The following is a 12,152-nucleotide window of genomic DNA, read 5'->3' on the forward strand; positions in this document are numbered from 1 at the left end:
GTGATGAGAGGCATTATGGTGGACACACAATGCCTTCAGTGAAGCTGGCTGCACAAAGTACAGCCCAGGTCAGCAAAGGAATGAGGGGAAATTCACCTATCTAAAGGTGAGTGGGGTGATACTTGCATGGCAGAAACCTTCTGGGTCAGGCTAGAATATAATTTAAAGGTACCTGTGAATGAGGCAGCTCTGGAATCAATTCTCTCTCTTTGCCACAGCCAGGTCTTTTGGGGCTCTCACATCTTACACTCTGAGAAGGTCAGAATAGTTGTCAAGCCTTGTAAAAGAGCTGGACCTCACTGAATTCTTTTTCCATCCATGAAGTCCTTGAAAAGTGATAGATATCCTGACAAAGGCTCAAACTTGGCAATTAAATTCCCATGAGCTGGACTTAGAAAAGGTGTCCCACTTACATGAATAGATTGCATAAATTGTATTTGGAGGTAGTTTCAACAAGGCTGGTTCCCTGGGTTTTGCTGTGAATGAGCCAAATGCACCTTTATCATAAGGCACTACTGCACTATTACCAAAACTGAACCCCCCCTGGAGTGGGAAAGGGAAGACCCTCTTCTGGTTTTGTTGTTTTTCCTTTAAAACAAAGGGCATAAAACAATGGCTGGGAATGAAAGCCCTGTAAATTAATTTATATTATAATTTCTGCAATGCCTTTGTATATAAATGGAAGTTAAGTACATAATTTATGGAGGGTGGTATACGTGAATTGGAGTCTCAAACCCCCTCAAACACACTCACTCAGGCATGATGTGTAGCACACTAACACTCTCAGGCAGTGTGCAGATTGCAATAGTAAAAAAAAAATGATCACTCTAATACTGTGTGTTACAATAATAAATGCAGGAATTAGAGGGTTTTACCTCTCTGTAAATAAATTATGCATATGTAGTTTTAAATTAGCCAAATTAAATGATTAAAGACCCTCCATTCCTTCATAAACTTGTCTCAAGAGTAAGGAATGCAGCATACAAGCAAAGGTCTCTGGTTCCTCTGAGCCTCACTGTTTCATTTGAAGCAATCTTAGATGCACTTCCCTTCCCTCGCAGTTTTGCAAGGACAGAAGGAGTTTTATTTATCTTCAGCTAATTATTTTCAGATAAAAGCAAGTGTTGAGATTAGAAGCACTAGTTTTGTTTGCATCCCCTCATTGGGATGTTACTGGGGCTGGAGGTCTACCAGGGCTCCTCAGAAGACATCCTGCCCACAGTGACTGGTTCCAACATTTCTACCCCTGGTTTTAACCAAGGTTTTCAAATACCCACAGCTCTTCATGACTGGGCTGGCAGTGTAAGTGGACAGCACTCCTGAAATGCAGGTCCACAGTGCCTTCTCTGCACAGAGTAGTGTTGTGCCAGTCTGTCAGTGGTTCTGTGATTTGTTGTGGTACACGGTACCATGACTCACAAGTGGCTACAAACATCGTTGCCCATTTTCCTGTGGGAGGGAGTTTAGGCCATATCTCAACAGACGCATTTCTTACTCATTCCATGAACGGGCACTGTAGCCTTAAGCCAAGACTCACCAGTCGCAAGGAGAAACTGCAGAGATTTGAAGAGTGTTTCTTTCCCAGTATTACCAGTGCTGACCTACCACCATACTACCAAACAGGGCTTGACTCTACTACATCCTAGGCACCAAATTAGCTCAGTTCTTCCAGGACAGTTTGGACAGTATCTGTCACTCTCCAGGCATTAAGGTCAAAATGTCATTTTATAGGTGGAGAAGCCAGCACAGAAAAACAGAGCACCTTTTTTAAGGTCACAGGGTAGATCAGTGGAAGAGCTGAGAAACTCAGTTATCACTATGGGTCCTGCCCTCAGCCAGCACCACCTCCACACACCATGGTAATTTCATCAGCTGAGCCACTGCAAAATATTGTTTCAGCATCACTCACCACCTCCCAAGCTCACTTGGCTCCTGGACAGCTCAGGCATTTACAGATGTTAAAACTTCCCAAGGTTGTATGACCAAAAAGGTCTACCAAAATCTGCATGTTAAAAAATACCAAACAGGGCTGTCCACCTAATACAGCTTTCAACTGGATTTTGCATGTCTCTACTAGGGAAGAGTACCCAAGCTTGTCACATTGTAAAAATGTATATTTTAGTGGAATTCTCTCCACACAAATCAGCTCAAATGCTGATGCTCAAAGCAGTGTGAAAGCAGAAGGAGTTTAAGTGAAGGCAGTGTGGGTATGGCACAATTCACAGAGCATTTCTCCTTTAATTCCACCTGTAAGTACAGTGTGCTGATATATGCATTCATTCACTGCATTTTGACCATATTTTCCCTTCTTGCTATGAAACCAGCCTCAGGCTTAACGTGTTGCATGCAAGACAGAGATGTCTCTCAAAACATTCTCGGTGTTTTGGAAAAGACCCCCATTTTCAACAGCAGAAGAAGTTGACTGTTCACATCCACATCAACAGGGTTTTGGGAAGCAAGTCCTGAGTACAGGTGGTGGGGTCAAGAAACATAGCAGACTTTAAACTGCAAGGTTATGAGTTTATGAATGGGATTATAAATAAATATGAAAAGCAATCTTTAGAGATTTACTCATCCAGAGGTTCCTGGTACAGTAAGCATGCCATCCATCTTGGGAATTAGGGTAGCTGTTCCAAGGTAACTGCATAGGAAGGTTTCCATGATTCAGACACAAGATAGTTACAATGGACTCCAGTCATTTTTATGCTTTGGAGGAAAATAAGGAGAAATTTTAATCTCACAGTGCCAATATTGATTCTGTATGATCCTAACCAAATAAGGATCAAACCGCTTCCAATATATTTTTTAAATGTTGTATAATAAATCTGTCATTGAGAGAAATACCTCAAGTTTCTGATACAAATACATCCTTATGGTGAAATGGAGATTATTAGCTCATTATGTTTATAGCATGAACCAGAGGTTTTGGGTATTTATGGGGTAAATACACTGGAAAGAGTTGTGATCTTTCATTTAGAAATCTTCTCTTCCAGAGTTTTACACCTCTCACTAGCCAACTTGCCATTGGGATTTGGAACAGTGGAATGCAGTGTTCACACAAAGCATTGACAGGCTATGAGCTCTTTGGAATTTGATTCTAGTGTGACTGGTTGCCAGTTTGCCATGGCCTCCAGCAACAGGCAATAAAAACAACCAGTGCTACATTTTCTTTTCCCACCTGTTTGCAAAACTTACCAGTATGTGTTTTCAACATCGCAAGAAGCTGCTACAAGCTGGCATCTGTGTGTGCACACCAAAACGTGTATCACATGTCTATGAAAACTGGGAAATACTTCACACTTTTGAATCACCTAAGTTCTTGGGTTTGTGTTTGGATTCTGTGTGGGATAAGTGTGAAGGACATATGCGAAGGACAGAGACTACGGCTTCTGTGAGGGCAGGTACACAGTGGGGTGGCTGGATGAAAATGCAGGAGGAATTGAGAGAAATCGTCTGAGCTACAGAGAACATGAAAATCTTGGCTCAGGATGGAGAGAAGTGGCAGGGCTGCACCTCTGCTCCTCGTGTATGTCATTTGGCAGTATCACTCAGATCAGAACCTGCTCTTTCTTGCATGACTTCAGGTCACTCGTGGCCGTGGTCTTTTCTGCAAGTGAACTTCAATACACAGCACACAGAGCCAACCAGTCCTGGGCTGCAACAAAACCAGCACGACCAGCAGGTGGAGGGATGTGACTCTCCTTGACTCTGCTCTCATGGGACCCCACCTGGAGAGCTGCATCCAGCTTTGGGGGCCACAATATAGGAAGGTTGTGGACCTGTTGGAATTAATTCAGAGGAGGTCTGCGGAGACGATTGGAGAGATGGAGTCCCTCCTTGGTGAGGAAAGAATGAGAGAATTGGGATATTTAGCCTGGAGAAGAGAAAGCACCAGGGAAACCTTATTGAGGCCACTCAGTACCTGAAGGGGTACAAGACACCTGTAGAAAGACTGCTTACAAGGACAAGGGGGAATGGCTTCAGACTGAAAAAGGGGATGTTTAGATTGGATATTAGGAAGAAATTCTTTACTGTGAGGGTGGGAAGGCGCTGGTACAGGTTACCCAGAGAAGCTGTGGCTGCCCCATCCCAGGAAGTGTTCAAGGCCAGGTTGGATGGGTCTGTCTTTGAGCAACCTGGTCTACTGGAAGGTGTCCCTGCCCTGGGCAGCTGGTCGGAACAAGATGATCTTTAAGGTCCCTTCCAACCCAAACCATTCTATGATTCTATGATTGTGAAGGCCTCTGACAGACCCTGGTAAGGAACTCTACAGCTCTGACACAGTTTGTGAACATCACTGGCCTGACACGGCCTGAGCAGAGGCATTTCTTTCAGACCATTCTTAGGAGATGCCTACCTCAAGAACTGCCTAATGCAGATGATGCCTGTTTTTCTTTACTGAATGGCTGTACAAACTACCTCCTGAGCATGAAGACATTTAACAAGAGCCACAAACATTCATTCTGTGCAGTTCTTGTCCTGTAGAGCAAAAAGAGAAAGTACCTGGAGAGACAATTTTTGATTCAACCTACTATTGGGAAAACTGAATTTGGAGCTGAACTTCACAAACTTTGCAAGGAGTTATGTACTGTTGTTTTTCTGAAATTATGACTAAATGTGAAAAGTGTGGAGTTTAGCAATCTCTGTTCCAAGAAAATGTACTGGAGAACATGTCCCTATTTTTATCTATGTAAGTAAAAATATTCCAGGAGACATTAAACTTGACTATAGAATTTCTTGTACAAACAGGGCATGCAGAACATGAACTTAAGAACATTTTAGAAAAAAGCAACACCGGACTTATGAAAATAAGAAAATTCATTTTAAAAGAAAAAAGAATTGAAGAAGACATAACAATTGCAGGCACTATAAGTTAAGGCAATCATGAAGCTCTTACATTCTTGTCCAAAATACTTGTTAAATGGGATCATGAAACCTGAGAACTTTTTAATGCACCTGAACTCAAAGCCAGATGTCTAGAAACCAGAATACAAGCTCCACCTGTGAACTGTGGAAACTGTATCATCAACAGTAGTGATTGAAACTGTAAGCATGGAACTCAGTGGGGGTGCCAAGGAACATTAAGACAAAAAGGAGTACTAAAGGACTTTGATATTTGACCAGGCAAAATGGCAATCAAAGACAGAAATACCACCATAAACAGCCTTGGTGTTATGAGCAACCATATATATTCCAGTGGAGGAATCTTTGAGGAGTACTGAAAAATTAGAGGAACACAGAGGGGAGACCCTAAAATGAATTTCAGGCTGGAAGAAACTTACAGCAAGAGGCCTTCTGTGCCTCTCTCATCAAAAGAAGAAGCTGGGAGGTAAACTTGACTATTCCATACAAGTATATTCACAGAGGGAAATTTCCAGGGATTAGAGAGAGCGCTTTTGCATCCAACAAAACAAAGCAGTACAAAATCTACCATTAGGACCTGAAGCAATAGGAAAATTTTGTTTTTGAAAGTGAGAGTCATCAAATATTGAAACAAGCTGCCAAGAATAGCAACAGAATCACCATTTTCCCCTTTGTATCAACATCAGATGCCTTTGTCTTGGACAAATTCACATTACAGACTTATACCACGTAACAGGATTCAGGGTCAGTGTTCTAGTGAACTCTTCCTACCTCAAGGTATAAATCTAGAGTCAGTGTGGCTATTCCTAGTGCATTCTGGAAAGGATATAATAGTATCTGCTCATGCTTCAGAGCTTTCATCAGTCTTTTTAAAGGATCAGGATAAGGATCTTCAAGGAAAGAGTTTCCTAAATCTGCAGGTTCCTGAGCTGCTTGTTCTATATTTTCATTAAGTATCAGTAGTGTAGACCCTGCCTCCTTGTGCTTAATTTGTCTTTTTCATGGTCTTTTTGGCTACTTCTTTAGACATGTCCCTAGCTGATAGCAGCTTACTGGGTTATGTCTGGAAGACTTCTCACTCCTACAATATTATCCAAGATTCACAGCTTGTTTCTGTAGGTCTTCCTCTGCAGTCCAGGGTTAGCTAATGAATACCTTGATTGTGGCATTCATGAGAGATGATTTACATTTTTTCATTAAAATTGTCACTGGAAGTCCAGTCTTCCCATGCTAAAATATTTGAAGCCACTGCCAACATCATACAGGGCTGATATTAATTAGAGTAGAAGATGACAGCACTTGGAAAATGACCTTTAACAAGTGCTTGTTCTTTAGTTAGACTAGGTCATTACTAGAGATTACCAAGCATTTTCAATAAAACTGGAATCTCTGACTCCTCTTCAGCCTTAAATTTGAACAATGAAAAGTAGTGGAGACTCTTCCTCTACCACTGCCACTAGCCAGTCCCACCATAGCAGACAGCTGGTGACCCCTGTTTATCATTTGCTCTGAGCAGCAGGAGCAGGAAGGTGCTGAGCTTCATTTCGTCTCTCACAAGCAGAGCCTTTCCTTTGCTGCACAGAATCAGGCTTGGGAAGACTGAAGACAACCATCCCTAGCACAATGCCTTTTATTGTCAACACACAGGTTGTGGAAAAGGGAAGAAAAGTGAGCTTTCAGTCTGTGTTGTCACAGGCAGCAGCCATGTCTGAAATATAGGCAGAGAAAACTTTAAGGAGCTGCACAACTGCACATTATCCTTGGGCAGTACCTTCCTTGCACCACAGCTTCACTCCGGGGCAGTGAGACTGCAGCTGGCTGTGATCTGCCCTCCTCGATGCCATGGTTCATTCTAGTTTCTTCTAGGTGCTGTCCACCTTACAACATTGGAGTATCAGAGTGTGCTACTGGAAAAAAATCCATTTAGAGACAGTCTTTGTGCTCACACTTCAGTCACACCAGGTCCCATGGAGCTGAGGACAAAGCTGCAAGTATGGCATACACCATACAGAAAAAAGGGCAGTGGGGGCAGTCACTCTGTTCCAGCAGTTCTGGACAAGATGGGGTGAGTGAAACAAAAATCTTCCACCCAGCTTCTCTGTTCAGAGAGCAGGGCTTCCCACCACGCTCCACTGCTTGTGGTCTCCATCAAATCCTGCAACTTGCTCCTCTCTGTGCGAGCCATTAAATGAAGGTTCTGGGCATAAACCGTGCTGAGAAATTATGCTGCAGTTTAAGGGAGTCGGAACAGAAGGCCTGCTTAGGAAGCAGTTTGAAATTATTGAGAGTAGCACTTCACATTTCCACAGCAGAAGCCTTTATAGGCTGGAAGTCTCAAACGTTGATCACTTCCAATTGAACCACTTATAAAAAATGTGCACTGCTGGAATATTTTAAATGACTGTGTGCAGTGTGTACTGACTGAACATTAGGGGCTTCAATTAAATAACAGTTCAGAACATAATGAACTGAAAAATTTCACACTCTCTAAAGTGAGATAAGTATGAAGTGAAGAAGAGAGAATTAAGAAATAGTGCTCTGAAAGTGGCACTAGCTAGTGCCTGATGAGATTCAGGCAGAAACACAACAGAACATTTTGTGAATTAGGGTGTTATGTTTTGCTGGGCTTTTTTGGTTTTTTTCCCAGATCCCTCAGAGAGCACAGGAAATGGCCAGGTCCTTTTTTTTAACAAAGGGTGACAGTACTTGTGCTGAAATTGGGGATGCACATTCTCTGTGTGAGCCTGGCTGGGTCATGTCTGAAGTGAGGCACTTCTGGAGACACAGTTGGTCCGCTGCTCCCTGCTGTGGGCTCAGTGGATAATCTGGAGCCCAAGTCCAAGGTTCTGGCCTGATATTTAGCTAACACCAAGTCCTTCTGCAGTTCTTGCATTTACTAATGAAATAATGTTCTCCTGTGACCCATCTGAACCAGACAGATACAGCACAACATTTGAAAATGCTTGTATGCAGCTATGGAGAATGATGCAGCCAAGACTGTCCATGTTGTCCATTTTCTCTGAATGTCAATTAATGGAGAAAAAGGAGGAGCAAAGGTAGAGATCCTGCACCACAGCATGAGGCACTTGCTCCAGAATGCTGCAGCATGCTTTACAAAAGGCAAAACTGACACTCAGAGTGCCAACACACTGCATTTTGGTAACTGCTGACTTCAAACTAGGGCTATTCTCCCTTTGTTCCTTGGCTGGCTCATTAGCTTTGGAGGCAAATCCCTTTACAGACTTCCATGATCTCTACAGCACACTTACTTGGTTTGAAATGGAACAAAATGAGATCTCATTCCAGTAAGCACCGTATTTATCCCATTACCAGAAAGGGCACGGGTGTCTTTAGAGATCTTGCAAATACGAAAGATGTTTAAAAAAACCAACAAACATAAAAACCAGGAGAATTGACACACTTCAGATTTTTAGGCTTATTAGGTTTAACATTTCTATGTTTGAGGTTTTAACTGACTCATTACTATTGTTCTGTCTGTATTATTTCCTAGCAACCTTTCAAACATCTTGGTGGCACCTGCTCCAGGCATGTCCTCCTTCATTTTTTAACTGATGAGATCCTATAGCCAAACTCCAGCTGACCAAAGCAGCTGTACTCTCTAGGAGCCCAAGAAGGCTGAAGATGACAGACAGCCATATCAACCTCTACCAAGGCTGATATATCACTTACATTTGACTTGAAACTAGATCAAAAAGGTCCAAAAGCTGAAAAGTAAGTGGATTTTATTTAGTGGCTACTTCAAATCATAGAGAGTTAACTCAGTTTGCCAGCAAGCGTTCATGGGGATATTAATAATCAGGTGGGAGTCAGGAGCCTGCATTTATTCCAGTTTACCTGACATAAACCCAGCATATGAAAAAACTGAACAGACTACAAAAAGCATTTATAAGCATATGTAGTAAGCTAAATGATTTAGGAGTTCTATAAAAATTGTAAGTATTCTCTGATCTTCAAGAAAAGGTTGTCAAATAAAATAAAATAGGAGGGAAACTTATGCACATTTCCTCAAGCTCCATATTGCCAAACTGATGAGTCTGTTATCAAAGACTTGGTCTGACTGGTCTTTTGAGGAATGTAGGAAATCCAGCCCAGACCACTGAACTTTCATTCTGTCATGCATAGAAAAAGCATCAAAAGCAATGCAAAAATCTTGCTCCTTAGACAACCACATAATTATTTGCCCATGTAATAAGTTTCTACCTTCCCCCCTCAATCTAAATATGCTTGTAATCTTAGGACTGAGGGCTAATTGTCACCTTAGTCTATTTCCTTTAACAGAAATCTGAAGCACTGAGACCAATGCTTAGCCTTTTCAGACTCCTCCTGAGTGGTGGGTTTCTTGTTTTGTTTGCCATAGCATGAAGTGCCAGTGGTCAACTACGTTTCATTGGGTCAGTTGGGGGCTCTCTGCCTTTCAGAGTCCCTTTGGTCCTCCTATGTAAAGGAGGATGAATGGGACAGCAGCTGGACCAAACAGCAACTTTCAAATTCAGCTTCAAGTTTGTTCTTCAATTTGCAACAAAATTCATTCTTGACCATTTGTAGCAGAGGACAAAAAGCTATTAAGATACTGATCTCTTCAAATCTTTGACTTCAACATTTCAAAGAAAAGAGTTGAAGTCATAGAATCATACAAGCTTATAGTCTTAAAAGGTAATTTCAAACCCATAGCAGAGGTTTTAAATTTAAGTTGCTTTTATGAACAAGGCATAGATTTCTCCTGACTCTCACGACTAACCATGAACTGTGATTAGGGCTGTCTCCACATGGATTTTCTATTGGCAACATAAGAGCACATGAAGCAGGTCTGTCCCTAAAGCAGGGCACTACCTGGCTGGTGATTTTAATGGGACTCAGCAATCTCTGAGCTTTCCATAATTTTGCCAGATTTGAAGATGACCAGCAAATTCTTAACACCTGACACTTAAGTAACATATGAAATGCTTACACAACATGTAGGGAAATGCAGAGATCATGGGTTTTTTCATTAACAAATCAGCCTTGAAACATCAAAATAGAATGTTTTGACAGATCAAATGTTTTCAGTTTTGTACATGAGGAAGACATGCTAAATCTCACCCTTTCCTGCAGATTTGTGAAGTTTAGACTAACACACCCATGAGAGAACATTTTTGTCAGTAAACCAGCTATGGCTTTCCCTAAACATCTTTTCTTACTTCATATATCTGTATCACAACTACTCATTACCTTAAAGAGTCATTAAAGGCTCTCTCATATAGAAGTTCCACCTGGACTTCATTGTCTGTATTTGACTCTTTACATCTTCTTGGAAATGGGATGTTTCTCAGTATTTTCCAAGTTAACACTTTATTTGCATTTGCCACCACTGAGCAAGCTCAGGGAAGATGCCAGATCAGAGCAGGTACAATTACACCCAGTGGATCCCAGTCTGTCCTTGGAGGAGGCTTAGCACTGCTGTTACAGCAATACTTTCTGCCCTCAATCCATAGCTAGGGAGAAAAAATCCCAGTGCTTAATGATCTTCTATTCCTAAAGAGGAAGTGCTTATTTTAGTAAACATTTGTTCTAAACAAGTACCAGGCCCATCTCTTTTCCTCTTTCTAGAAACAATCTTGTAGTTTGTTCACAAAACTATTTCAGATGAACTTAAAAATGTAACCATGTCTTGTGACCACAACTACAGATTCAGGCTCTGCCACCCTCTTGCAGCCCCTTCTTCATGCCAGAAAACATAATAATGCTTCTTCATCTCAGAAAAATACTGCAAAAATTCAGCTTTGTGAGTGCTGCAAGGCATTTAGAAACCATTGGGAGAAAACGTGCCATGAAAGTGAATGTCTTCACTGCGGGATGCAAATATATGTTAAGCAATAAAATTCTACTTCCTAAATAGGCTTGTCTTGCTTTGATATTCAAGGATATGAAAAAAAAAACACACATTACTTCTCATTTAATCCTGCCAAGATACAAAACTTGCCTATTTTTATACAGTTGCCCAATATGGATGACAAAAATAGCTTTCTTAATAAAGAGAAAGAAAATACTAGCTAATTTCTCCTGATGCAAAGGCATGAGGTCCACCTCAAGACTGCACATCATTTTAGGCTGAAATTCTACCTGTCGAACCTCATTTTGCTGAGGAAAAATGCTGCTGCTTCTTGAAACTCAGCTTAAGATAACTGAATTTTTCTGTCAGAGGATATTACTACTCCCAAAAGTAAAATCCGAAGAGAAGATTAATATGCTTTGCTGAGAGTAAGCTTGATAACTATCATTGTGCTGTGTATTTGCTTCTCGCAGCAGATGATATTTGATCACTTGAAATGATTACTTAGATTTAACTGAGAATATTTTGAATCAAGTGGCTCTAAATCGTCTGTCCCACAAGTATTGCTACCAGCTAGCAAGCGTTTAGCCAGCATTAGCACAGGTTAATAACTCCTCTCAAAGGGAGAAAGGGCAGGGAGTACCTCAAGAGTGTGCGTGTGCGCGTAAAAACCTCTGGAGATGAGGCAAGAGTTCTTAAAGCAACAGCTAGATCTCTCCTGTGAAAAATAAGCCACATCATGCCAAACTGTGTTGCATTTTAAACTCAAAAGCCAGACGTTTTTTCCAGGGGGAAATAATTTCATCTAATCCTGAGCGATGATATTTGAATATGAATGTTGTGCAATTACATTGGTGCACATGTTAATAGTGCTGGACAGTTTGCACCCTTGTACTTGAAGTGAGCCTGTTCAGCAGCACAGGACTGAGAATTTGTGAAAATGATACCACCATTTCTTAGGTTTGGGTAGCAGTACTTGTACTACTTAATGAAAAAATTATACAGGAAACACTATTATTTTCATTCCACAGCTTCTTGTCATTTGAAAGATTTGTGTGTCATTCCTGCATTGAAGTGTTCAGCACCGACCTGTAAACTGCTGCTGTAATATTCCAAAAGGACTCACTTAGTCAATACCTAAAAACTTCAAAAATGAATGTGCAAAATAGGTTTTCAAACATAACTCAGTGCTGGCATAATGCTAAAGGTACAATGATTTTATTAACACAACAAATGACTACTTCTGATTCATCTGCAGACACTTCTTCAATGAATGATACAATTTAAATTAATAAATATGCTTTTTGGCAGATACTTTTCAGAGATTTCAAAAATGTTAACGTAATTTTTAAGTGATAGCTTAAGAGACACAACATGCCAATGTAGCCTTCAGGATGCCACTACACAGAAACAAGGGTCTATTTTTACCTAACTTGTGGCTCATTAAATCCAGGTATTA

Source organism: Corvus kubaryi, unplaced genomic scaffold (genome assembly GCF_017639235.1).
Source record: "Corvus kubaryi isolate FWS band 111438036 unplaced genomic scaffold, C.kubaryi_AGA036_p1.0 66, whole genome shotgun sequence".
In the NCBI taxonomy this organism is placed as follows: domain Eukaryota; kingdom Metazoa; phylum Chordata; class Aves; order Passeriformes; family Corvidae; genus Corvus; species Corvus kubaryi.